Raw genomic sequence first — 22,461 nt, 5'->3', positions numbered from 1 at the left:
GAGCCCAGATGTTACTGTTACCTACCGAGTAGGCGTGTATTTTTTGTATGTTCTCAACATGCGTTTTGTATGGTGGATACATTTCAACATAGTGTTTGTAAACGGAGCGCCTGACTGTTCTCGCTTCTTACACATTGGAATGCGCTTTACTGCCAATTGGATATTTGGTGTACAATATATCCTTGAGGAAAAACAAAAAATAAATCTTCAAAAGATTTATCTCTTATTTTTGTCTGATTTGTGTATTTGGCTCCTGACTCAGAGTGTAAACTACAGAATCCCTGAAAGTGAATCATGGCCAGATACAATTACACCCCAAGGAGAAGCACTTTCACTCCTCAAATGGAAGCAATCAATTCACAGACAAACATTCAATTCAATTAAAATTAAGATTGGAAAGCAAAATTATAGCAGGACAATATGTCACCTTTAGAGAGGAGATAAGAGTCAAGGGGTGTTCCCACCAAGGAGAAAGGTGGACAAACAATACTATACATAAATGCTCAAAGAGACAGAGAGTGAGATGAAGCTGATGTTATGCATATGACAGATATCAGGTGGCTAGGATAAATGAGAACCAGACTGGATATTGAAGTTTCAGTGGGGATATGAATAAAAAAATGAAAAGCAAAGAGACAATGTGAGAAGACACTGGCACTGGCAGCTAACATAAAGAGAATGCCAAAGTCTTTAGAATAACATAAATATGTTTAAAAAATATATTTTGGATATCTAATTTTAGAATCCACATATTTAAAATTTAGTTCCAAAAACTGAAAAAAATGGAGAAACCTGAGTTTGAGAAACTGAAAGAGCCCTAAGTTAATTACAATTCAAAGCCAATTCAATAGTCAGAGTCTGTGATGTGAAAATAATAAACATTGGGTGACTCTCTCTTTGTTGTCTATTGGACCAGTCATTCTGGTAATATTGCAGTTGTCCCTATCAGAACTGTAGATTATTCATGTGGGTCCCAGAATCAAAAAGTCATTTTGAAGATAAAGGTAACATTTTATCTGGGACATTTATACAGGTCATGACACGACAGGGATAGACTTCAGAGAGGGTTTAATTTTGGATTTTGGTTTTATCTGTGTGATTTCTCACAAAGATACAGTTGGAGTCTGGGTCAAGAGCTTCAGAGCAGCTCAAACCAATAGCGGGTGTCTATCAGCACCAGAGGTGTTCCTGAGTTTGAGTCAATAAACAAAAATGCAGTAAGGATCATGGTTGAACTGGGGATTTCACAATCACATGGTGTTGAAGGAGAGTGTTGGCACTTTCACTGAGCTGGATGCTGATGCATGGCCCTAAAAATCTCATATCTCAGAGAATAATGGAACCACTGAAGAGAATTAAAGTGATGTCCTAAGACCTGTGGCATACCATAGTTTGGTTCCAGGAGAAATGAAAGAAGCTTGCAAAGATCCTGAAATTTGCAAGGGAACTCTGGTAAGGTAATAAAATTTAGAATGGGAATAGTCTGTTATGATTTTCTTGTTTAACATTTTAGTATTTGTAAAATACTATCCTAAATTAATAGTACTTGCTTTAACTCGTCCAATAAATGCTTTTGTTTAAGATATTCAATCCTATAGTGTACTTGTTTTCATTCAGAAATAGGATTTGAATTTCTTTTTGAAAGCTACTGGTCTCCACTGAACTTGTAACAGTGGTAAAAGAAAAAGTGGAATTGATTAGGTACTTAAAAGAGGTTTTACAAACGGAGTTTAGGGAATTGAAGAACACTTTATATCTCCACAGATCTATTACCAAGGAGAAAAATGCTTCCCAAGTCAAAGTGAAAGAGGAACTCTTTCAGTTACTGGCTGGGTCAAAAGTAAATAAAGAGATATTAAACAGACTGTCTGTACTTTATTAAAAGGTTAAAAAAAGTGCTGATTGTACTTCAAGTTCTGATCCATTGTCATGACAGTGATCAGAGTTGATGCGCTGGCCATTATCTTTAAATCCCTCTCAGAACAGGGAATGTTAGCAGAGAACTATCGAATTACAACTCTTACACCTGAGCTAATAAAAGAAAAGACCAGCAACAGCAGAACAGTCACTTTAATCTTGATAATGAGGAAGCTTCTGGAAATAATAATGTGAGAAAGAATTACCAATGACACTGCCTCAATTAAGGAAAGCTAGCATGGATTTGTTCAGGGTGAATCATGTTGACTAAATTATAGTAATTTTGATGAAATAACAGAGAAGGTTGATCAGGACACTGCCATTGATGTGGTGTATCTGAACTTCCAGAAGAATTTTGATGAAATGTCATGTGAAATTAGAAGTCACGGACTAAACTGGACATTAGCAGGATGGATGCAAAATTGATTGATAACTGGAAACCACAGTAATGATGAACACATGTTTTTGAACAGGCGAATGAATTATAGTGAGGTTTCCTAAGTGTCAATGTTAGGATTGTTGCTGTTCCTGATATATATATATATATATATATATTAAATGGCCTTGACATTGACCCACAAGTTACAATTTCAGAATGTGCAAATAAAATGAAACTTGAAAGTGTTGTGAACTATGTGGAAGTCAGTGATGAAATTCAAGATGACATGGACAGGCAAAATACAATGCAAAGGAATGTGAAGTGATTAATTTTGAGACAATATAAAATAAAGGGCTCATTTCTAAAGGGGATACAGGAGCAGATATCTCAGTACAGAAGAATATATCATTTAAAGCGGCAGAACAGATTGAGTGAGCAATTAAGAAAGCATAACATATCCTGGGCTTTTTGAATGAGGTATGGAATACAAATGCCATGAAGTTATGAAGAACTTTTATGAAATAATGGCCCAAATTGGAGTATTGTGTTCATTTCTGGGCATGATATCCAGAAGGATCTGAAGACATTTAAGAAGGTACAGAAATGATTATCTTACACCCAGAAACACCACAGTAGTAAAAATTTGTAATTAATTTAAGAATCTCTAATTTTAAAGAAAAAGTTTTTAAGACCTTTTAAGAGCTTGCATCGTTTGTAAATGGATATGGTTAGGGTTAGGTTAACAGTAACCTTAACTCTATTTCAATTTTCTTAGATTAGTAAGAAATATTGGTCAATGTGACTTGGCGATCATTTTACCTGGAAGCATTATCAGCACAAAGGAAATTAAGATACAGAAGCTAAGTGAGTGAACAAAATGGATTGCTGTAGACCAAGGAGAACAGAAAACACACATTTACAAAGATCAGTACCTGACTAATTAGTTAAACAGGACAGAAAGCAGAAGGTAAGTTAGAGTATGGATTGTGAATTGGTAAATTCTACTCTTGCTGAATTTTTTTCACAGCTGGAATCCAGAGTGCTTAATGGGGTCAGATAAAGGAATTTCTGCAGAATTTGTGCCATCAAGACTGTCATGAACCTGACGAGGGACATTCTGCAGAAGTATGCTATTTAGGCAATGCCTATTGCTGGGGACTTTGGAGGCAACAAAATTGCTGGTGAATGTGACTCAAAGGCTAACTTAAATGAATAGCCAATTTAGAGACCCAATTTACTAGAATCAGAGTTAAAGAAAACTAAAACTGCTCGTGGTGCCACATTTCTAAGGAGAGTTATCAGAGTGTTTGTGGTTGTGTAAAACATTTAAAATGAAATTTACTTTTGTATTTGAAATATTATCTACTGTTAATTCATGTTTAATTATCATTGATTCTGATTCACGCTAAAGTGAAAGCTACAGAAGATAGAATGATATTGGTACATTCAGGGAACATTGAGTAGTTGTGTTTATTTTGGTTGAGAGTTCCTAGTTGGGGATTGAAAATTGGGCAAGATTCTTAAGAATGGCTCTCGGGATAGGGTACTTCAGTAATGTAGATAGTTTGGAGACGTTTCAGTGTTGCTTCATGGAGATTAGTAGGAAATTTGATAGACATGTTCAAACCACAAGATATCTGAATAGAACAGATAGGGAGAAGTTAATTTTAAGAATGAAAGGATCCACAATCAGACGGCATGCATTTAGGATGATTGCCAAAAAATACAATACTGATATGTAGGGAACACATTTTATGCAATGAGTGGTTAAAATTTCATTTTATCACCCAAAAATCCAGAGGATGCTGCTTCAACTGAGGTCTTCAAAGTAGAATTGGAAAATTATCTGAAGAGAAAAAAAATGCAGAGCTACAGGAAAAAAAGGTCAGGGAATGGGACTAGTTGAGTTGCTCTAGCAGAGAATTGGCAATAACACAGTGGCTAGCAATGCTGTTTCAAAGCACCAGGGACCTGGGTTCGATTCCAGCCTCAGGTGACTGACTGTGTGGAGTTTGCACATGTTTGCATGGGTTTCCTCCAAGTCCTTCAGTTTCCCATCACAATCCAAAGATGTACAAGTTAGGTGAATTGGCTAGGCTAAATTGTCCTTAGTGTTCAGAGATGTGTAGATTAGGTGCATTAGTCAGGGGTAAATATAGAGGAAGAGTGTAGGAGAATTGGTCAATGTGGACTTGTTGGGCCTAGTGGTCTGTTTTCACACTGTAGGGATTCTATGAACATTATGGGCTGAATGGCTTCCTTCTGTGCTGTAACCATTCTATGGTTTCATGACTCCCCAATAGGTGCACTCACTTCCCAAACTTTTGCATTGCTCCTTAAAGATATAATGACTTACATATGTTGATGAGCAACAGAAGAGCATTCTTTAAGTAGAGATTTATTGGGGAATGTGGATGTACAAACAAATCTGGGTGTCCTTGTATATGCATCAATGAGAGTAGCTGGGCAGGTACAGCAAACAATTGGAAAGGTAAATAGTATATTGGCTTTCATTCCAAGAAGATATCAATTCAGAAGTAGGATTTCTTACTGCATTTATTCAGTGCTTTGGTGGGACCACACCTGGAGCATTGCATGCAGGTTTGGTCTCGCTACCTAAGAAAATATGTACTTTCCATAATGGAGTGCAGTGAAGTTTTACTAGGCTCAGACTGGGGATAGTCTGATGTGGAGAAATTGGTTTGATTGTGCCTGTATTCATCAGTTTATAAGGATGAGGGATCTGATTCAAGTGTCTGCATTTCTGAGATTGCACAGATGAGATGCAGGGACCATATTTTCCCTGAAAAATTGCTGGAAAACTCAGCAAACCTGGCAGTGTCTGCAGAGAGAAAGCAGAGTTAACATTTCAGGTCCTGTGACCGTTCTTTGGAACTGTTGAGTTTTCCCAACAATTTCTGTTTATGTTTCCGACTTCCAGTATCCAGTTCTTTGCTTTTTTTTTGTTTAGTGTTGGATGTTTTCCTGTGGGTTGGGGAGTTTAAAATCAGGGCAAGCAGATGTAGCATACAAGTTCAACCATCTAGGATTGCAATGAGAAAAGGAATTTTCACTCAAAGTGTAGTGAACTTGTGTAACATAAGTCACTGAATATACTCAAGAAGGATGTAAATACATCTGTAGCTGTTAAAAGCATGATAAGATATGGAGAGAAAGTGGGAATATTATGGTATGAGATAAAAGGTCAGCCTCAATGGCATATCAGGCCCAAATAGCTGAATGGCCTACTCTGCTTCCTATTTCTATGTTTATACTCACTTTCAATACAATTGAGCTACTGGTTTCAACAAAATTGCAATTCAAACATAGGGCTTGATGATACACAAAAGACCTCTGCTGGTGTGAGAGGTGGGGTAATGTGAGTGAAAGCTAATTGTAATTTGAACCGTTGATTCCCATTGAAGTAAAATTGGAACCTATGATATTTTGCATAAAGTGCACCAGGACATTGATACATTATCTTCTACATTAGCATTTTAAAACAAAGATCCCAGTTAAATTAATGGGATGTTAGTCTGAATGAAGATAAATTCTTGCTTGTCTTCACTCAGTGCTGCCTCTCTGAGTGTGGTAGTCTGTCAGTACTCCCTTTCAGAATGCAGCATTCCACCAGTCCAGTCTTGTGGAAAAGCAGCCACTCTGTCACCTTCCAAGACTGCTAATTTGACGAATCAAGAAGTGCTGAACTTCTTAAAATCCAGCACTCCTTTAGGAGTGACTCTGACAGTGGAATACTCTGTCAGTACTGACCCTCTGACAGTTGAGTACTCCCTCAGGACAAGTGGAGCAACAGTGGAGCACTTAAAGAGCAAAAAATATTACAGCAGAAGAACAGGCCCTTCGACCATCCAAGCTTGTGTTGATTCAGATCCTCTACCTGAACCTGTTGCCTATTCTCTCGGGATCTGTATCCCTCTGCTCCCTGTCCATTCATGTATTTGTCTAGATACATCTTAAATGACGCTATTGTGTCCACCTCCACTAGCAATACGTTCCAGGCACCACCACCTTCTGCGTAAAGAACTTTGCATGCATAACTCCCTTAAATGTTTCCCCTCAGTAAATAAAATACCCGTAATCCCACAGAACCATAAGCCTGCTCTCTCATTACAGATGGATGACTGGTGGTGAATTGAACCTGAGGGACTCCATGCCTCATCAGTGAATCTGAAAAAGAGGGACCTTTATGGTGACCTTCATACTGACCCTCTGACAAAACAGTACTCTTTCAGGCCTGACCCTTTAAGAAAATAGCACTCCCTCAATTCTGTCCTTCCAACAATGCAGGACTCCCTCAGTATAGAAGCTCTGATACCCCTCAGTTCTGAACCTCTGATAGTGCAGTGTTCCCCCATTAGTACTGACCATCAAATAGTGTGGCACACCTTACAGTAGACTCTCTGATAGTGTTGTGCTCCCTCAGTACTTACTTTCTGATAGTGCATGACTCCGTCAGTAATGATCCTCTAACAGTATAGTACTCCCTCAGTATTGACCCTCCAACAGTCTTTGCAATAAACCCTCAACATTGCATTAATTAATTTACAAGTTTTGTCTCTAGAATGGGATTTGAACCCTGGGCCTTCAAACATTCTCTTTTTTAACTCACTTTGGGAATTCAAGAGGCCTTCTTGAATCATTGCAATCCATGTGCTATGGGTAGAACCACAATGCCCATAGTGAGGGATTTCCAAGATTTTGACCCAGCAACAGTGAAGTAACAGCTGCATATTTCCAACTCAGGATGGTGAGTGGGTTGGAGAGGAACTTGAAGGTGGTATTATTCCCATTTATTTGCTGCACGTGTCCTTCTAGATAGAAGTGATCATAGGTTTGGAAGGTGCTGTTTTAGGCATGTGGTGAATTTCTGCAGTGCAGATTGATGGTACTACATGTTAATGTTACCGAGTCAGTGGTGGAGTGATTGAATTGTTGCAGTGGTTCAAGAAGGCAGCTCACCTGCATCTTTTCAAGGACAACTACAAATAGGAAATGAATGCTGGCCCATCCAGCGACAACCGCCTCCTGGGAATGAATTTAGAAAGGGGGGATCCGAGGAGCAGTAAAATCGACGTTTTGGGCAAAAGCCCTTCATCAGGAATACAGGCAGAGAGCCTGAAGGGTGGAGAGATAAGTGAGAGGAGGGTGGGGGTGGGGAGAAAGTAGCATAGAGTACAATAGGTGAGTGGGGGAGGGATGAAGGTGATAGGTCGGGGGGGGAAGAGGGTGGAGTGGATAGGTGGAAAAGAAGATAGGCAGGTAGGACAAGTCATGGGGACAGTGCTGAGCTGGAAGTTTGGAACTGGGGTGAGGTGGGGAAGGGGAAATGAGGAAACTGTTGAAGTCCGCATTGATGCCCCGGGGGTGGAAGTGTTCCAAGGTGGAAGATGAGGCATTTTTCCTCCAGGCGTTGGGTGGTGAGGGAGCGGCGATGAAGGAGGCCCAGGACCTCCATGTCCTCGGCAGAGTGGGAGGGGGAGTTGAAATGTTGGGCTACAGGGCGGTGTGGTTGATTGGTGCGGATGTCCCAGAGAGGAAGAACACCTCATCTTCCGCCTTGGAACACTTCACCCCTCCTCCCCCCAACCTATCAACTTCATCCCCTCCCCCACTCACCTATTGTACTCTATGCTACTTTCTTCCCACCCCTACCCTCACCGCACTTATCTCTCCACCCTTCAGGCACTCTGCTTGTATTCCTGTTGAAGGGCTTTTGCCCGAAACATCGATTTTACAGCTCCTCGGATGCTGCCTGAATTGCTGTGTTTTTCCAGCACCACTCTAATCTAGACTCTGGTTTCCAGCATCTGCAGTCCTTGTTTTTACCTAATGAACTTAGAACGGCATTTTAAACTGAGAATATATTGAATAACTGACAACCTGTATTTCTACAAAATGTTTAAAATATGCTCGTGCTTCACAGGAATGACATCAAATAAAAACTAACACATATCACCTGATTTTAGGAAAGTTGCTGAAAGATATAGGTATTAGGGACGGTCATACGGGAGGGTAGACAGAGAGGAAAACAGGTAAAGGAAGACCAAGGGCTTCCACTGTGAGAGTTCAGATCTGGAATGGGGCATTGGAAAGTGTAAAGGAATTCATCTGGATGGCATGAAGGACTGTGATTGTAAGACCATAAGACATAGGAGCAGACATTAGGCCATTCAGCCGATCGGGTCTGCTCCACCATTCAATCATGACTGACACATTTCTCAACCCCATTCTCCGGCTTTCTTCCTGTAACCCTGGATGGCCTTGATACTCAAGAACCTATCCATCTCAGTCTTAATATACTCAGTGACCTGGCCTCCACAGCCTTCTATGGCAGTGAATTCCATAGATTTACTACTCTCTGACTGAAGAAATATCTCCTTATCTCTGTTCTAAAAGGTCTTTCCTCTCCTCTAAGTTTGTGTCCTCTTGTCCTATTCTCTCCTACTAATGGAAACATCTTCCCAACATCTACTCTGTCCAGGCCTATCAGTATTCCATATGTTTCAATTAGATCCCCCCTCATCCTTCTAACTTCCATCGAGCATAGATCCAGAGTCCTCAAGCGTTCCTCATATATTAAGCTTTTCATTGCTGGAACCATTCTCATGAACATCCTCTGAACATGTTCCAAGGCCAGTACAGCCTTCCTGAGATATGGGGCCTAAAACTGCGCACAATACTCCAAATGTGTCTGACCAGAGCCTTATAGAGCCTCAGAAATACATCTCTGCTTTTATATTCAAGTCCTCTCAAATAAAATGCCATTATTGCATTTGTCTTCCTAACCACTGACTCAACCTGTAAGTTTACCTTGACAGAATCCTGGACTACAACTCCCAAATCTCTTTGCACTTCAGATTTCTGAATTTTCTCAATTAGAAAATAGCGCATGCGTTTATTCTTCCTACCAAAGTTTTACCATCTGCCACTTCTTTGCCCACTCTCCTAACCTGTCCAAATCCTTCTGCAGCCTCCTTGCCTCTCAATGCTACCTGTCCCCCTACCTATGTTTGTACCATTTGCAAACTTGGCCAGAATGCCCTCAGTTCCTTCGTCTAGATCTTTAATGTATAAAGTGAAAAGTTGTGGTTCCAACACTGAGCCTTGCAAAACACCACTTGTCACTGGCTGCCATCCTTTTATTCCCCACTCTCTAATTCCAGCTAGATAGTCAATCTTCTATCCATGCTAGCAACTTGCCTCTAACACCATTAGCCCTTATCTTACTCAGGAGCCTCCTGTGTGGCACCTTGTCAAAGGCCTTCTTGAAATCTAATTAGATAACATCCATTGGTTCTGCTTGGTCTAACCTGCTTGTTGCATCCTCAAAACATTTTACCAGATTTGTCAGGCATGCTTGCCTAGTCAGGGGTAAATATAGGGTCTGGGTGGTTTACCCTTCAGAGGGTTGTTTCCACACTGTAGGGATTCTATGACTGGAAAATCGTGAACATGGCACCCCTGTTTAAAGAGAGAGTAAGGCAAAACAAAAATTACAGACTCTGGATTAGTGGTGCTGGAAGAGCACAGCAAGCACATCCAAGGAGCAGCGAAATTGACATGTCAGGCAAAACCCCTTCATCAGGAATAAAGGCAGAGAGCCTGGAGCTTGAAGAGATAAGCTAGAGGAGGGTGAGGGTGGGGAGAAAGTAGCATAGAGTACAATGGGTGAGTGGGGGAGGGATGAAGGTGGTAGGTCAGGGAGGAGTGGATAGGTGGAAAAGGAGATAGGCAGGTAGGATAAGTCCGGACAAGTCATGGGGACAGTGCTGAGCTGGAAGTTTGGAACTAGGGTGAGGTGGGGGAAGGGGAAATGAGGAAGCTGTTGAAGTCCACATTGATGCCCTGGGGTTGAAGTGTTATAAGGCGGAAGATGAGGCGGTCTTCCTCCAGCCGTCTGGTGGTGAGGGAGCAGCGGTGAAGGAGGCCCAGGACCTCCATGTCCTCGGCAGAGTGGGAGGGGGAGTTGAAATGTTGGGCCACGGGGCGGTGTGGTTGATTGGTGCGGGTGTCTCAGAGATGTTTCCTAAAGCGCTCTGCTAGGAGGGGCCCAGTCTCCCCGATGTAGGGGGGGACCGCATCGGGAGCAACGGATACAATAAATGATATTAGTGGATGTGCAAGTAAAACTTTGATGGATGTGGAAGGCTCCTTTACGGCCTTGGATAGAGGTGAAGGAGGAGACAGACTGATTAGCTTAACCTTAGACATGGTAAAATTAGATTCCCTACAGTGTGGACACATGCCCTTCAGCCCAACAAGTCCACACCAAACCCATTCCCCATTACTCTATATTTACCCCCGACTAATGCACCTAACCTACACATCCCTGAACTCTCTGGTCAATTTAGCATGGCCAAGTCACCTTGTGGGAGGAAGCTCATGCAGACATGGGGAGAATGTGCAAACTCCACACAGGCAGCCGCCCGAGGCTGGAATCAAGCCTGGGCCTTTGGTGCTGTGCGGCAGCAGTGCTAACCACTGAGCCACCCTGGGACTCTCCCTGATTCTAGCGATTCCTAAAGGATCACTATTAGTGCCTCCACTATCTCTTCAGCTATCTCCCTTAGAACCCTGGGGTGTAGTTCATCTGGTCTAGGACACTTAACCACCTTCAGACCAGTTTTCCTAGCAAGTGTAAGTGGTAAAACATTGAGAGGTTGGGCAGTCAGGCAATGTCATACTATAAAGTGTGACATTCAGGTGTGGAGGTGAGTGTCTGGGGTGTGAATGGTGGTGACCTGGGATAAGCCTGTGTGGAATGCAATGGTCTTTCGATCCTGCAAAGAAATGTGATTGGTGGTCTGTCTTAGATTACTCCTCTTCCTGGTTGCCCGTATCTGGGAGCTTCCAGCACGTAGTGTCTCTGACGTGATTCCCAGAATATTCATAAAAAGCTGCGCGTTAGAGTGTCAGTTGCCCCGGCTGCTGCGTTAACACAGCTTCGCCGCTACAGCACTGCAGCCTTGTGGGGTGGGGGGGGGGGGGGGGGGGGGGGAGTGGGTGACCTGCGAGGAAAGCTGCAGGAATAAGCTGCTGACTTAACTCCCACGCTGTGTCGCTGTCTCCTCCTCTCGCAATCCTCACAGCCTCGCAATCGGTATTAGAGAGAACTGTCAACACGTCCCTTGAGGGAGACTGGGTGTGTCAGTCCAAACAACACACACACCCCTCTCTTTAAAAATAGCTCCGTCAGATGACTCTGTTCCATTAACCAGACCGGGCGGAAGTTTCCGTCTGCTCAGGAAGAGCCTTATCTGGAGATTCCTGCTGACCTTATAAGGAGGTTCCTGTTTGTACAGATGGTGGTTCCTGGCTGACTGTTGACTACAGCTGAGAGTCTGCAAGTCCCCTAGGCAGGAACAGAGCGAAGGGCAGTTAGCGAGGGAAGGGAGACCCAGGACTGCAATGGGAGGGTTAATAAACACAGGGTTGGAGGTTTAATCGTTCCTCATGCACGATGAGCTTTCACATCCCCACCCGCACCAACAACCCTCACTCTGAATTGGAGGTGTGCATATAGGTTCTCTGAATTAACCCTCTTTAACCCGTACAGTGCTGTCCGAGGTGGAACAGGGAGCGGGCCGCACAGTTTGGGGAGGACCCCAACGCCTCAGTGAGTGAGCTGGAGGAATAACTCCAGCCAGGTACAAGGGGACACCCACACACAACCTCGGACAAAGGGTACAAGTCCCACACTAGTTCAACAGGGCAGAGAGGATTGACCCCCGGGTGGGGGCAGAGGGTGAAGAGGCGGAGATATTCACCCGTGGGAGATAGCTCACATGGAGGAAGCCCGTGACTTGTGTGTACATGAAATGCCGCAGACTTTATCATTATTTTCCCGACGGGAAAGAGACAGCGGCTGGGAGCAGGGCAACCAAATTCCAACACAGAGACAGAGACAGAATGTCTGGGCCGGGGGGTGGGTGGTAATGGGTTGAAGCTGGGGAGAGTGGAGGAAAATGTGGGCTCTTGTCGATGTGCAGGAAGGAAGGCAGATGAGGGGTTGCAGGGTAGAGACAGTACAAGAGCGAGGGGAGAGTGGGGTTTGTATTGGTGAGGAATGTGGCGGGGAGGGGCGCAGGAGCGGACGGGGGCAGGAGGGTGGGGCGAAGGATTGTGGAGTGTAGGTGAGGGGAGAATAGGGGAGGGGGAGGGGAGAATAGGGGAGGGGGAGGGGAGAATAGGGGAGGGGGAGGGGGAGGGGAGAATAGGGGAGGGGGAGGGGAGAATAGGGGAGGGGGAGGGGAGAATAGGGGAGGGGGAGGGGAGAATAGGGGAGGGGGAGGGGGGGAGAATAGGGGAGGGGGAGGGGGGGAGAATAGGGGAGGGGGAGGGGGGGAGAATAGGGGAGGGGGAGGGGGGGAGAATAGGGGAGGGGGAGGGGGGGAGAATAGGGGAGGGGGAGGGGGGGAGAATAGGGGAGGGGGAGGGGGGGAGAATAGGGGAGGGGAGGGGAGGGGAGGGGGGGAGAATAGGGGAGGGGGGGGAGAATAGGGGAGGGGGGGAGAATAGGGGAGGGGGGGGAGAATAGGGGAGGGGGGGGAGAATAGGGGAGGGGGGGGAGAATAGGGGAGGGGGGGGGAGAATAGGGGAGGGGGGGGAGAATAGGGGAGGGGGGGGAGAATAGGGGAGGGGGGGGAGAATAGGGGAGGGGGGGGAGAATAGGGGAGGGGGGGAGAATAGGGGAGGGGGGAGAATAGGGGAGGGGGGGGAGAATAGGGGAGGGGGGGGAGAATAGGGGAGGGGGGGGAGAATAGGGGGGGGGAGAATAGGGGAGGGGGAGGGGGAGAATAGGGGAGGGGGAGGGGGGGAGAATGGGGGAGGGGGGGAGAATGGGGGAGGGGGGGAGAATGGGGGAGGGGGGGGAGAATGGGGGAGGGAGGGGAGAATAGGGGAGGGGGAGGGGGGAGAATGGGGGTGGGGGAGGGAAGAATGGGGGAAGGGGAGGGGAGAATGGGGGTGGGGGAGGGGGAGGGGAGAATGGGGGTGGGGGAGGGGGAGGGGAGAATGGGGGTGGGGGAGGGGGAGGGGAGAAAGGGGGAGGGGAGAATGGGGGTGTGGGGAGAAAGGGGGAGGGGAGAATGTGGGTGTGGGGGAGGGGGGAATGGGGGTGTGGGGGAGGGGGGAATGGGAGGGAGGGGAGAATGGGGAGGGAGGGGAGAATGGGGGGGGAGGGGAGAATGGGGAGGGGGAGTGGGGAGAATGGGGAGGGGGAGTGGGGAGAATGGGGAGGGGGAGTGGGGAGAATGGGGAGGGGGAGAATGGGGAGGGGGAGAGTGGGGAGGGGGAGAGTGGGGAGGGGGAGAATGGGGAGGGGGGAGAATAGGGAGGGGGAGGGAGGAGAATGCGGAGGGGGAGAATGCGGAGGGGGAGAATGCGGAGGGGGAGAATGCGGAGGGGGAGAATGCGGAGGGGGAGAATGCGGAGGGGGAGATTGGGGAGGGGGAGAATGGAGAAGGGGAGAATGGAGAAGGGGAGAATGGAGAAGGGGAGAATGGAGAAGGGGGAGAATGGGTAGGGGGAGAATGGGGAGGGGGGAGAATGGGGAGGGGGGAGAATGGGGAGGGGGGAGAATGGGGAGGGCGGAGAATGGGGAGGGCGGAGAATGGGGAGGGCGGAGAATGGGGAGGGCGGAGAATGGGGAGGGCGGAGAATGGGGAGGGCGGAGAATGGGGAGGGCGGAGAATGGGGAGGGCGGAGAATGGGGAGGGGGAAAATAGGGAGGGGGAGAATAGGGAGGGGGAGAATAGGGAGGGGGAGAATAGGGAGGGGGAGTGGGGAGAATGGGGAGGGGGAGTGGGGAGAATGGGGAGGAGGAGAATGAGGAGGGCGGAGAATGGGGAGGGGGAGAATGGGGAGGGGGAGTGGGGAGAATGGGGAGGGGGAGAATGGGGAGGGGGAGAATGGGGAGGGGGAGAATGGGGAGGGGGGAGAATGGGGAGGGGGGAGAATGGGGAGGGGGGAGAATGGGGAGGGGGGAGAATGGGGAGGGGGGAGAATGGGGAGGGGGAGGGAGGTGAATTGGGAGGGGGAGGGGGGAGAATGGGGAGGGGGAGAATGCGGAGGGGGAGAATGGGGAGGGGGAGTGGGGAGAATGGGGAGGGGGAGAATGGGGAGGGGGAGAATGGGGAGGGGGAGAAGGGGGAGAATGGGGAGAGGGAGAATGGAGAAGGGGAGAATGGAGTAGGGGAGAATGGGAAGGGGGGAGAATGGGAAGGGGGGAGAATGGGAAGGGGGGAGAATGGGGAGGGGGGAGGGGGGAGAATGGGGAGGGGGAGGGGGGAGAATGGGGATGGGGAGGGGGGGAGAATGGGGATGGGGAGGGGGGAGAATGGGGAGGGGAAGGGGGAATGGGGAGGGGGAGGGTGGAGAATTGGGAGGGGAGGGGGAGCATGGGGAGGGGGAGGGGGGAGAATGGGGAGGGGGAGGGTAGAATGGTGGGGAGGGGGAGGGTAGAATGGTGGGGAGGGGGATGGGAGAATGGGGGGAAGGGAAGAATGGGGGTGAGGGGAGAATTGGGGGGAGGGGAGAATGGGGGGGGAGAATGGGGGGGAGGGGGAGGGGAGAATGGGGGGGGAGTGGAGAATGGGGGGGAGGGGGAGGGGAGAATGGGGGGGAGGGGAGAATGGGGGGGAGGGGGAGAGGAGAATGGGGGGGGACGGGGAGGGGAGAATGGGGGGGACGGGGAGGGGAGAATGGGGGGGAGGGGGAGGGGAGAATGGGGGGGAGGGGGAGGGGAGAATGGGTGGGAGGGGGAGGGGGAGGGGAGAATGGGGGAGGGGAGAATGGGCGAGGGGGAGGGGAGAATGGGCGAGGGGGAGGGGAGAATGGGGGAGGGGGAGGGGGAGGGGAGAATGGGGGAGAGGGAGGGGAGGGGAGAATGGGCGAGGGGGATGGGGAGGGGGAGGCGGGGATGGGAGAATGGGGGTGGGGGAGCGGAGAATAGGGGATGGTAGAATGTGGGGTGGGAGGGGGAGGTGAGAATGGGGAGGGGGAGGGGGCAAATAGGGAAGGGGAGGGGGCGAATGGGGAGGGCAGAGAATGGGGAGGGGGCGAATGGGGAGGGCGGAGAATGGGGAGGGTGGAGAATGGGGAGGGTGGAGAATGGGGAGGGGGAAAATGGGGAGGGGGAAAATGGGGAGGGGGAAAATGGGGAGGGGGAGGGGGAGAATGCGGAGGGGGGAGAATGGGGAGGGGAGGGGGGAGAATGGGGGGGAGGGGGGAGAATGGGGAGGAGGGGGAGGGGGAGGGCGGAGAATGGGGAGGGGGAGAATGGGGAGGGGGAGAATAGGGAGGGGGAGAATAGGGAGGGGGAGTGGGGAGAATAGGGAGGGGGAGAATAGGGAGGGGGAGCGGGGAGAATGGGGAGGGGGAGAATGGGGGGAATGGGGTGGGGGAGCGGGGGGGAATGGGGAAGGGGAGGGGGAGAATGGGGAGGGGGAGGGGTGGAGAATGGGGAGGGGGAGGGGTGGAGAATGGGGAGGGGGAGGGGTGGAGAATGGGGAGGGGGAGGGGGAGATTGGGGAGGGGGAGAATAGGGAGGGGGAGGGGGAGGGGGAGGGGGAGAATGGGGAGGGGGAGCGTGGAGAATGGGGGGGTGGAGAATGGGGAGGGGGAGCGTGGAGAATGGGGGAGGGGGAGGGGAGAATGGGGGAGGGGGAGGGGAGAATGGGGGAGGGGGAGAATGGGCAGGGGGGAGAATGGGAAGGGGGGAGGGTGAGAATGGGGGAGGGGGAGGGGGGAGATTGGGGAGGGGGAGGGGGGAGAATGGGGAGGGGGTGAATGTGGAGGGGGAGGGGGGAGAATGGGGAGGGGTAGGGTGGAGAATGGGGAGGGGGGTGGAGAATGGGGAGGGGGAGCGTGGAGAATGGGGGAGGGGGAGGGGAGAATGGGGAGGGGGAAATGGGGAGAATGGGGGAGGGGAGAATGGGGTGAGGGGAGAATGGGGGAGGGGGAGAGGAGAAGGTGGGAGGGGAGAATGGGGGGAGGGGGAGGGGAGAATGGGGGAGGGGGAGGGGGGGGGAGGGGGAGGGGAGGGGAGAATGGGGGAGGGGGAGGGGGAGGGGAGAATGGGGAGGGGGAGGGGAGAATGGGCGAGGGAAAGGGGAGGGGAGAATGGGGGAGGGAAAGGGGAGAGGAGAATGGGCGAGGGAAAGGGGAGGGGAGAATGGGCGAGGGAAAGGGGAGAGGAGAATGGGCGAGGGAAAGGGGAGGGGAGAATAAGCGAGGGAAAGGGGAGAGGAGAATGGGCGAGGGAAAGGGGAGGGGAGAATGGGCGAGGGAAAGGGGAGGGGAGAATGGGCGAGGGAAAGGGGAGGGGAGAATGGGCGAGTGAAAGGGGAGGGGAGAATGGGCGAGGGAAAGGGGAGGGGAGAATGGGCGAGGGGGTAGGGGAGGGGAGAATGGGCGAGGGGGTAGGGGAGGGGAGAATGGGCAAGGGGGAGGGGAGAATGGGGGAGGGGGAGGGGAGAATGGGGGAGGGGGAGGGGAGAATGGGGGAGGGGGAGGGGAGAATGGGGGAGGGGGAGGGGAGAATGGGGAGGGGAGAATGGGGGAGGGGAGAATGGGGAGGGGGAGGGGAGAATGGGGGAGGGTCAGGGGAGAATGGGCGAGGGAAAGGGGAGGGGAGAATGGGCGAGGGGGTGGGGAGGGGAGAATGGGAGAGTGGGAGGGGGAGGGGAGAGTGGGAGGGGGAGAGGAGAATGGGCGAGGGAAGAATGGGCGAGGGGGAGGGGGAGGGGAGAATGGGGGAGGGGAGAATGGGGGAGAGGGAGGGGAGAATGGGGAGGGGGCAAACAGGGATGGGGAGGGCGGACAATGGGGAGGGCGGACAATGGGGAGGGCGGACAATGGGGAGGGCGGACAATGGGGAGGGGGAGAATGGGGAGGGGGAGAATGGGGGGGGAGAAAATGGGGAGGGGGAAAATGGGGAGGGGGAAAATGGGGAGGGGGAAAATGGGGAGGGGGAGAATGGGGAGGGGGAGAATGGGGAGGGGGAGAATGGGGAGGGGGAAAATGGGGAGGGGGAAAATGGGGAGGGGGAGAATGGGGAGGGGGAGAATGGTGAGGGGGAGGGGGGAGAATGGGGAGGTGGAGGGGGGAGAATGGGGAGGGGGAGGGGGGAGAATGGGGAGGGGGCGGGGGGAGAATGGGGAGGGGGATTGGGGAGGGCGATGGGGGAGAATGGGGAGGGGGAGAATGGGGAGGGGGGAGAATGGGGAGGGGGGAGAATGGGGAGGGGAAGAATGGGGAGGGGGAAGAATGGGGAGGAGGGAGGGGGAAGAATGGGGAGGGGGAGAATGGGGTGGGGGGAGGGGGAGAATGGGGTTGGGGGAGGGGGAGAATGGGGTGGGGGGAGGGGGAGAATGGGAAGGGGGAGAATAGGAAGGGGGGGAAGGTGGGGGAGAATGGGAAGGGGGGAAGAATGGGGGGGAATGGAGAAGGAGGGGGGGGAAATGGAGAAGGAGAGGGGGAGGGGGGAGAAGGAGAGGGGGAGGGGGGAGAATGGGGAGGGGGTGAAGGGGGAGGGGGGCGAATAGGGGGAGGGGGGAGAATGGGGAGGGTGGAGAATGGGGAGGGTGGAGAATGGGGAGGGTGGAGAATGGGGAGGGGGAGGGGGGAGAATGGGGAGGGGGAGGGGGGAGAATGGGGAGGGGAAGGGGGAGAATGGGGAGAATGTGGAGGGGGAGGGGGAAGAATGGGGAGGGGGAGGGGGGAGAATGGGGGGAATGGGGAGGGGGAGGGGGAGAATGGGGAGGGGGAGGGGGGAGAATGGTGAGGGGGGAGAATGGTGAGGGGGAGGGGGGAGAATGGGGAGGGGGAGGGGGAGAATGGGGAGGGGGAGGGGGAGAATGGGGAGGGGGAGGGGGGAGAATGGGGAGGGGGCGGGGGGAGAATGGGGAGGGGGATTGGGGAGGGCGATGGGGGATAATGGGGAGGGGGAGAATGGGGAGGGGGAGAATGGGGAGGGGGGAGGGGGAAGAATGGGGAGGGGGGAGGGGGAAGAATGGGGAGGGGGAGAATGGGAAGGGGGAGGAAGGGGGAGGGGGGGAAGGGGGAGGGGGGAGAATGGGGAGGGGGGGAAGAGGGAGAATGGGACAGGGGGAGAATGGGGGGGGGAATGGAGAAGGAGAGGGGGAGGGGGGAGAAGGAGAGGGGGAGGGGGGAGAAGGAGAGGGGGAGGGGGGAGAATGGGGAGGGGGCAAATAGGGATGGGGAGGGGGGCGAATAGGGGGGAGGGGGAGAATGGGGAGGGGGGAGAATGGGGAGGGGGAGGGTGGAGAATGGGGAGGGGAAGGGGGAGAATGGGGAGGGGGAGAATGGGGGGGAGGGGGGAGAATGGGGAGAGGGGAGGGGGGAGAATGGGGAGGGGGGAGGGGGAGGGGGAGAATGGGGAGGGGGTGAATGGGGAGGGGGGAGAATGGGGGGGAGAATGGGGAGGGGGAGGGGGAGAATGGGGAGGGGGAGGGGGAGAATGGGGAGGGGGAGGGGGGAGAATGGGGAGGGGGAGGGGGGAGAATGGGGAGGGGGAGGGGGGAGAATGGGGAGGGGCGGGGGGAGAATGGGGAGGGGGAGGGTGGAGAATGGGGGAGGGGGAGAATGGGGGGAATGGGGAGGGGGAGCAGGGGGGAATGGGGAAGGGGAGGGGGAGAATGGGGAGGGGGAGGGGAGAATGGGGGAGGGGAGAATGGGGGAGGGGGAGAGGAGAAGGTGGGAGGGGGAGAGGAGAAGGTGGGAGGGGGAGAGGAGAAGGTGGGAGGGGGAGGGGAGAATGGGGGGGGAGGGTAGAATGGGGGGGGGGGAGGGGAGAATGGGGGGAGGGGGAGGGGAGAATGGGGGAGGGGGAGGGGAGAATGGGGGAGGGGGAGGGGAGAAATGGGGGAGGGGGAGGGGAGAATGGGGGAGGGGGAGGGGAGGGGAGAATGGGGGAGGGGGAGGGGAGAATGGGGGAGGGGGAGGGGAGAATGGGGGAGGGGAGAATGGGGGAGTGGGAGGGGGAGGGGAGAATGGGCGAGCGTAAGGGGAGAGGAGAATGGGCGAGGGAAAGGGGAGGGGAGAATGGGCAAGGGAAAGGGGAGGGGAGAATGGGCGAGGGGGTAGGGGAGGGGAGAATGGGCGAGGGGGTAGGGGAGGGAGAATGGGCGAGGGGAGAATGGGCGAGGGGGTAGGGGAGGGGAGAATGGGCGAGGGTGTGGGGGAGGGGAAAATGGGAGAGTGGGAGGGGGAGGGGAGAGTGGGAGGGGGTGGGGAGAGTGGGAGGGGGAGAGGAGAATGGGGGGCAGAATGGGGGAGGGGAGAAAGGGGGAGGGGGAGGGCAGAAAGGGGGAGGGGAGAATGTGGGAGGGGAGAATGTGGGAGAGGGTGGGGGAGGGGGAGAGGAGAATGGGGAGGGGGGCAAATAGGGATGGGGAGGGCGGAGAATGGGGAGGGGGAGAATGGGGAGAATGGGGAGGGGGGAGAATGGGGAGGGGGAGAAGGGGGAGGGGGGAGAAGGGGGAGGGGGGAGAATGGGGAGGGGGGAGAAGGGGGAGGGCGGAGAAGGGGGAGGGCGGAGAAGGGGAGGGGGGAGAAGGGGGAGAGGGGAGAATGGGGAAGGGGGAGGGGAGAATGGGGAGGGGGAGGGGAGAATGGGGAGTGGGAGGGGAGAATGGGGGAGCGGAGAATGGGGGAGCGGAGAATGGGGGAGCGGAGAATGGGGGAGGGGAGAATGGGGGAGGGGGAGGGGAGAATGGGGGTGGGGGTGGGGGGGAATGGGGAGGGGTGGAGGAGGGGAGAATGAGGGAGGGGTGTATGGGGGAGGGGGAAGGGGAGAATGGGCAGGGGGGGAGGGGGAAGGGGAGAATGGGCAGGGAGGGAGGGGGAAGGGGAGAATGGGGAGGGGGGAAGGGGGAAGGGGAGAATGGGGAGGGGGAGAATGGCGAGGGGGAGAATGGCGAGGGGGAGAATGGCGAGGGAGAGAATGGGGAGGGAGAGAATGGGGAGGGAGAGAATGGGGAAGGGGGAGAATGGGGAAGGGGGAGAATGGGGAAGGGGGAGAATGGGGAGGACGGAGAATGGGGAGGACGGAGAATGGGGAGGGGGCGGGGAGAGAATGGGGAGGGAGAGGGGGAGAATGGGGAGGGGGAGAATGGGGGGGGAGGGGGAGAATGGGGGGGGAGGGGGAGAATGGGGGGGGGAGGGGGAGAAAGGGGGGGAGGGGGAGAATGGGGGGGAGGGGGAGAATGGGGGGGGAGGGGGAGAATGGGGGGGACGGGGAGAATGGGGGGGAGGGGGAGAATGGGGAGGGGCAGGGGGAGAGGGGGAGGAGTGGAAGGGGGGAGAATAGGGAGGGGCAGGGGGAGTGGGAGGGGAGAATTGGGAGGGGGGAGAATGCGGAGGGGGAGAATAGGGAGGGGAGAGTGTGGCGGTGAGAGGGGTGCGTGGTGGTGAGAGGGGAGCGTGTGTTGGGGAAGAGTGTGGGGGCGAGGGGGAAGAGTGTGGGGGCGGGGGGAGAGCGTGGGTGGTAGAGTGTATGGGGAGAGTGTGGGGTGGGAAGTGGGGGAGAGTGTGGGGGGTAGTGTGGGGGGGGTAGTGTGGGGGGGGTAGTGTGGGGGGGGTAGTGTGGGGGGGGTAGTGTGGGGGGGTAGTGTGGGGGGTAGTGTGGGGGGGGGTAGTGTGGGGAGGGTAGTGTGGGGAGGGTAGTGTGGGGGGGGGGAAGTGTGGGGGGGGGGGAAGTGTGGGGGGGGAGGAAGTGTGGGGGGGGAGGAAGTGTGGGGGGGGAAGTGTGGGGGGGGGGGAAGTGTGGGGGGGGAGTGTGGGGGGGGGAAGTGTGGGGGGGGAGTGTGGGGGGGGGAGTGTGGGGAGGGAGTGTGGGGGGGCAAGTGTGGGGGCGGTGAAGTGTGTGGGGGAAGGGGGGTGAGTGATGGGGAAGTGCTGGGAGAGTGTGGGGGGCAAGTGGAGGGAGAGTGTGGGTGGAAGTTGGGGGGAGAATGTCGGGGGAGAAGGGTGGAGAATGAGGAGGGTGGAGAATGGGGAGGACGGGGAGAATGGGGAGGGAGTATAGGGAGGGGGAGGGGGAGAATGGGGAAGGGGAGGGGGAGGGGGAGAATGGGGAGGGGGAGGGGGGAGAATGGGGAGGGGGGAGAATGGGGAGGGGGAGGGGGGAGAATGGGGAGGGGGAGGGGAGAGAATGGGGGGGAGGGGAAGAGTGTGGGGGCAGGGGGAGTGCGTGGGTGGTAGAGTGTGTGGGGAGAGTGTGGGGTGGGAAGTGGGGGAGAGTGTGTGGGGTAGTGTGTGGGGGGGGGAGTGTGGGGGTAATGTATGGGGGGGGGGGGGGGGGGGGGGGGGGGGGGGGGGGGGGGGGGGGGGGGGGGGGGGGAGGGGGGGGGGGGGGGGGGGGGGGGGGGGGGGGGGGGGGGGGGGGGGGTGGGGGGGGGGGGGGGGGGGGGGGGGGGGGGGTAGGGGGGGGGGTGGTGGGGGGGGTAGGTGTGGGGGGGGGTAGTGTGGGGGGGGGAGGGGGGGGGGGGTAGGGGGGGGGGGGGAGGGTGGGGGGGGGGGTAGTGTGGGGGGGGGGGTTGTGGGGGGGGGGAAGTGGGGGGGGGGAGGGGGGGGGGGGAGTGTGGGGGGGGAGTGTGGGGGGGGGGGAAGTGGGGGGGGGGGAGTGTGGGGGGGGGTAGTGGGGGGGTGAGGGGGGGGGAGAGTGATGGGGCAAGTGCTGGGAGAGTGTGGGGGGGCAGTGGAGTGGGGAGTGTGGGTGGAAGTTGGGGGGGGAGACGTGGGGGGAGAAGGGTGGAGATGAGGAGGGGGGAGAAGGGGGAGGGAGTTAGGGGAGGGGGAGGGGGAGGGGGGAGATGGGGGAGGGGAGGGGGGGAGATGGGGAGGGGGAGGGGGGGAGAATGGGGAGGGGGGGGAGAATGGGGGAGGGGGAGGGGGGGGAGAATGGGGGGGGAGGGGGGGGGAGAATGGGGGGAGGGGAGGGGGGGGGGAGAATGGGGGAGGGGGGGGGGAGATGGGGAGGGGGAGGGGGGAGAATGGGGAGGGGGAGGGGGAGGGGGGAGATGGTGAGGGGGGAGGGGGGGAGATGGGGAGGGGAGGGGGGGAGATGGGGAGGGGGGGGGTGGGAGAAGGGTGAGGGGGGGAGGGTGGAAGAATGGTGAGGG

The sequence above is a fragment of the Chiloscyllium punctatum genome, chromosome 20 (assembly GCF_047496795.1).
Source record: "Chiloscyllium punctatum isolate Juve2018m chromosome 20, sChiPun1.3, whole genome shotgun sequence".
Lineage (NCBI taxonomy): Eukaryota > Metazoa > Chordata > Chondrichthyes > Orectolobiformes > Hemiscylliidae > Chiloscyllium > Chiloscyllium punctatum.
Note: the sequence above shows the minus strand (reverse complement) of the source record.